Source organism: Oncorhynchus nerka, linkage group LG27 (assembly GCF_034236695.1).
Source record: "Oncorhynchus nerka isolate Pitt River linkage group LG27, Oner_Uvic_2.0, whole genome shotgun sequence".
Lineage (NCBI taxonomy): Eukaryota > Metazoa > Chordata > Actinopteri > Salmoniformes > Salmonidae > Oncorhynchus > Oncorhynchus nerka.
Window position 1 is genome coordinate 103,198,206 of NC_088422.1, and position 6,213 is coordinate 103,204,418.

The window sequence follows — 6,213 nt, forward strand, 5'->3', positions numbered from 1 at the left end:
TGACTTGGGACATAATGTCTAACACCGTTGACTTGGGACATAATGTCTAACACCGTTGACGTGGGACATAATGTCTAACACCGTTGACTTGGGACATAATGTCTAACACTGTTGACGTGGGACATAATGTCTAACACCGTTGACGTGGGACATAATGTCTAACACCGTTGACATGGGACATAATGTCTATCACCGTTGACATAATGTCTAACACCGTTGACGTGGGACATAATGTCTAACACCGTTGACATGGGACATAATGTCTAACACCGTTGACGTGGGACATAATGTCTAACACCGTTGACATGGGACATAATGTCTATCACCGTTGACATAATGTCTAACACCGTTGACGTGGGACATAATGTCTAACACCGTTGACATGGGACATAATGTCTAACACCGTTGACGTGGGACATAATGTCTAACACCGTTGACGTGGGACATAATGTCTAACACCGTTGACATGGGACATAATGTCTATCACCGTTGACATAATGTCTAACACCGTTGACGTGGGACATAATGTCTAACACCGTTGACATGGGACATAATGTCTAACACCGTTGACATGGGACATAATGTCTAACACCGTTGACATGGGACATAATGTCTAACACCGTTGATGTGGGACATGATGTCTAACACCGTTGACGTGGGACATAATGTCTAACACCGTTGACGTGGGACATAATGTCTAACACCGTTGATATGGGACATAATGTCTAACACCGTTGACATGGGACATAATGTCTAACACCGTTGACATGGGACATAATGTCTAACACCGTTGACGTGGGACATAATGTCTAACACCGTTGACATGGGACATAATGTCTATCACCGTTGACATAATGTCTAACACCGTTGACGTGGGACATAATGTCTAACACCGTTGACATGGGACATAATGTCTAACACCGTTGACGTGGGACATAATGTCTAACACCGTTGACATGGGACATAATGTCTATCACCGTTGACATAATGTCTAACACCGTTGACGTGAGACATAATGTCTAACACCGTTGACATGGGACATAACACTAACACCGTTGACACACCAGGCCTTTCAGCCTCCCGGGTCTCTCAGTCATGGAGTTTGACAAATGAAACAACATTCCACAACCACGGATTGTATTTATCCAGCAAGAAGGGAGAGGTGGAAAAGATGACTGCCAAAAAAATCTGAAGATGTCCATCTGATGATCTCTCTCTGACAGGAATAGCAAAGGTCCAACTGGGCGAGACGAGGAGACATCCCAAATGGTACACTGTTCCCTTGATAGGGCACTATAGGTCAGAAGTAGTGAATTAATTTGGGACCCAGTCCATTTGGGACCCAGCCAGCCCATTTGGGACCCAGCCCATTTGGGACCCAGCCCATTTGGGACCCAGCTCATTTGGGACCCAGCTCATTTGGGACCCAGCTCATTTGGGACCCAGTTCATTTGGGATGCAGTTTATTTGGGACTAGCTCATTTGGGACTCAGCCCATTTGGGACCCAGCCCATTTGGGACCCACACAGCCCATTTGGGACCCAGCTCATTTGGGACCCAGCTCATTTGGGACCCAGCTCATTTGGGACCCAGTTCATTTGGGACTCAGCTCATTTGTCATCTCCCGTCTGGATTACTGCAACTCGCTGTTGGCTGGGCTCCCTGCCTGTGCCATTAAACCCCTACAACTCATCCAGAACGCCGCAGCCCGTCTGGTGTTCAACCTTCCCAAGTTCTCTCACGTCACCCCGCTCCTCCGCTCTCTCCACTGGCTTCCAGTTGAAGCTCGCATCCGCTACAAGACCATGGTGCTTGCCTACGGAGCTGTGAGGGGAACGGCACCTCACTACCTCCAGGCTCTGATCAGGCCCTACACCCAAACAAGGGCACTGCGTTCATCCACCTCTGGCCTGCTCGCCTCCCTACCACTGAGGAAGTACAGTTCCCGCTCAGCCCAGTCAAAACTGTTCGCTGCTCTGGCCCCCCAATGGTGGAACAAACTCCCTCACGACGCCAGGACAGCGGAGTCAATCACCACCTTCCGGAGACACCTGAAACCCCACCTCTTTAAGGAATACCTAGGATAGGATAAAGTAATCCTTCTCACCCCCCCTTAAAAGATTTAGATGCACTATTGTAAAGTGGCTGTTCCACTGGATGTCATAAGGTGAATGCACCAATTTGTAAGTCGCTCTGGATAAGAGCGTCTGCTAAATGACTTAAATGTAAATGTAAATGTAATTTGGGACCCAGTTCATTTGGGACCCAGCTCATTTGGGACCCAGCCAGCCCATTTGGGACCCAGCCAGCCCATTTGGGACCCAGTCAGCCCATTTGGGACCCAGTCAGCCCATTTGGGACCCAGCCAGCCCATTTGGGACCCAGTCATCTCATTTGGGACCCAGCCAGCTCATTTGGGACCCAGTCATCTCATTTGGGACCCAGTCATCTCCTTTGGGACCCACGTCATTTGGACCCAGATCATTTGGGACCCAGCTGTGAATCACAGCCAGATCACCCGTGATATTAGTCAGTGTTCAACGATCCCATCATGTAGGTTTCGGGTTTTGCTCTGGGGATGGCAGATGGGGGTCAGAATCTGGGGATGGCAGATGGGGTCAGAATCTGGGGATGGCAGATGGGGTCAGAATCTGGGGATGGCAGATGGGGGTCAGAATCTGGGGATGGCAGATGGGGGTCAGAATCTGGGGATGGCAGATGGGGGTCAGAATGTGCCACTTTTTTTTTTACCTGACAGCTTCTGTGATGACTGTGCTGATAGGGAACCAGTCTGGACTGTATTTAAACAACACATGAGGACTCTATGTGTTTAGGGGTTGTTGTTGTTGATGCTGAGGCTCATTACTGTACCTTGGTCAACACCACACACCATCTTGTTGTTGTTGATGCTGAGGCTCATTACTGTACCTTGGTCAACACCACACACCATCTTGTTGTTGTTGATGCTGAGGCTCATTACTGTACCTTGGTCAACACCACACACCATCTTGTTGTTGTTGATGCTGAGGCTCATTACTGTACCTTGGTCAACACCACACACCATCTTGTTGTTGTTGATGCTGAGGCTCATTACTGTACCTTGGTCAACACCACACATCTTGTTGTTGTTGATGCTGAGGCTCATCTTGTTCTTGTTGTTGTTGATGCTGAGGCTCATTACTGTACCTTGGTCAACACCACACACCATCTTGTTGTTGTTGATGCTGAGGCTCATTACTGTACCTTGGTCAACACCACACACCATCTTGTTGTTGGCTCATGATGCTGATGCTGAGGCTCATTACTGTACCTTGGTCAACACCACACACCATCTTGTTGTTGTTGATGCTGAGGCTCATTACTGTACCTTGGTCAACACCACACACCATCTTGTTGTTGTTGATGCTGAGGCTCATTACTGTACCTTGGTCAACACCACACACCATCTTGTTGTTGTTGATGCTGAGGCTCATTACTGTACCTTGGTCAACACCACACACCATCTTGTTGTTGTTGATGCTGAGGCTCATTACTGTACCTTGGTCTTGTTGTTGTTGATGCAGGCTCATTACTGTACCTTGGTCAACACCACACATCTTGTTGTTGTTGATGCTGAGGCTCATTACTGTACCTTGGTCAACACCACACACCATCTTGTTGTTGTTGATGCTGAGGCTCATTACTGTACCTTGGTCAACACCACACACCATCTTGTTGTTGTTGATGCTGAGGCTCATTACTGTACCTTGGTCAACACCACACACCATCTTGTTGTTGTTGATGCTGAGGCTCATTACTGTACCTTGGTCAACACCACACACCATCTTGTTGTTGTTGATGCTGAGGCTCATTACTGTACCTTGGTCAACACCACACACCATCTTGTTGTTGTTGATGTGAGGCTCATTACTGTACCTTGGTCAACACCACACACCATCTTGGCTCATTACTGTACCTTGGTCAACACCACACACCATCTTGTTGTTGTTGATGCTGAGGCTCATTACTGTACCTTGGTCAACACCACACACCATCTTGTTGTTGTTGATGCTGAGGCTCATTACTGTATGCTTGGTCAACACCACACACCATCTTGTTGTTGTTGATGCTGAGGCTCATTACTGTACCTTGGTCAACACCACACACCATCTTGTTGTTGTTGATGCTGAGGCTCATTACTGTACCTTGGTCAACACCACACACCATCTTGTTGTTGTTGATGCTGAGGCTCATTACTGTACCTTGGTCAACACCACACCATCTTGTTGTTGTTGATGCCTCATCTTGTTGTTGTTGATGCTGAGGCTCATTACTGTACCTTGGTCAACACCACACACCATCTTGTTGTTGTTGATGCTGAGGCTCATTACTGTACCTTGGTCAACACCACACACCATCTTGTTGTTGTTGATGCTGAGGCTCATTACTGTACCTTGGTCAACACCACACACCATCTTGTTGTTGTTGATGCTGAGGCTCATTACTGTACCTTGGTCAACACCACACACCATCTTGTTGTTGTTGATGCTGAGGCTCATTACTGTACCTTGGTCAACACCACACACCATCTTGTTGTTGTTGATGCTGAGGCTCATTACTGTACCTTGGTCAACACCACACACCATCTTGTTGTTGCTGAGGCTCATGATGCTGATGGCTCATTACTGTACCTTGGTCAACACCACACACCATCTTGTTGTTGTTGATGCTGAGGCTCATTACTGTACCTTGGTCAACACCACACACCATCTTGTTGTTGTTGATGCTGAGGCTCATTACTGTACCTTGGTCAACACCACACACCATCTTGTTGTTGTTGATGCTGAGGCTCATTACTGTACCTTGGTCAACACCACACACCATCTTGTTGTTGTTGATGCTGAGGCTCATTACTGTACCTTGGTCAACACCACACACCATCTTGTTGTTGTTGATGCTGAGGCTCATTACTGTACCTTGGTCAACCCACACACCATCTTGTTGTTGTTGATGCTGAGGCTCATTACTGTACCTTGGTCAACACCACACACCATCTTGTTGTTGTTGATGCTGAGGCTCATTACTGTACACCACACACCATTTGGTCAATTACACCACACACCATCTTCTTGTTGTCAACACCACACACCATCTTGATGCTGAGGCTCATTACTGTACCTTGGTCAACACCACACACCATCTTGTTGTTGTTGATGCTGAGGCTCATTACTGTACCTTGGTCAACACCACACACCATCTTGTTGTTGTTGATGCTGAGGCTCATTACTGTACCTTGGTCAACACCACACACCATCTTGTTGTTGTCGATGCTGAGGCTCATTACTGTACCTTGGTCAACACCACACACCATCTTGTTGTTGTTGATGCTGAGGCTCATTACTGTACCTTGGTCAACACCACACACCATCTTGTTGTTGTTGATGCTGAGGCTCATTACTGTACCTTGGTCAACACCACACACCATCTTGTTGTTGTCGATGCTGAGGCTCATTACTGTACCTTGGTCAACACCACACACCATCTTGTTGTTGTCGATGCTGAGGCTCATTACTGTACCTTGGTCAACACCACACACCATCTCGTTGTTGTTGATGCTGAGGCTCATTACTGTACCTTGGTCAACACCACACACCATCTTGTTGTTGTTGATGCTGAGGCTCATTACTGTACCTTGGTCAACACCACACACCATCTTGTTGTTGTTGATGCTGAGGCTCATTACTGTACCTTGGTCAACACCACACACCATCTTGTTGTTGTTGATGCTGAGGCTCATTACTGTACCTTGGTCAACACCACACACCATCTTGTTGTTGTTGATGCTGAGGCTCATTACTGTACCTTGGTCAACACCACACACCATCTTGTTGTTGTTGATGCTGAGGCTCATTACTGTACCTTGGTCAACACCACACACCATCTTGTTGTTGTTGATGCTGAGGCTCATTACTGTAACTTGGTCAACACCACACACCATCTTGTTGTTGTGCTGATGCTTGATGCTGAGGCTCATTACTGTACCTTGGTCAACACCACACACCATCTTGTTGTTGTTGATGCTGAGGCTCATTACTGTACCTTGGTCAACACCACACACCATCTTGTTGTTGTTGATGCTGAGGCTCATTACTGTACCTTGGTCATGCACCACACACCATCTTGTTGTTGTTGATGCTGAGGCTCATTACTGTACCTTGGTCAACACCACACACC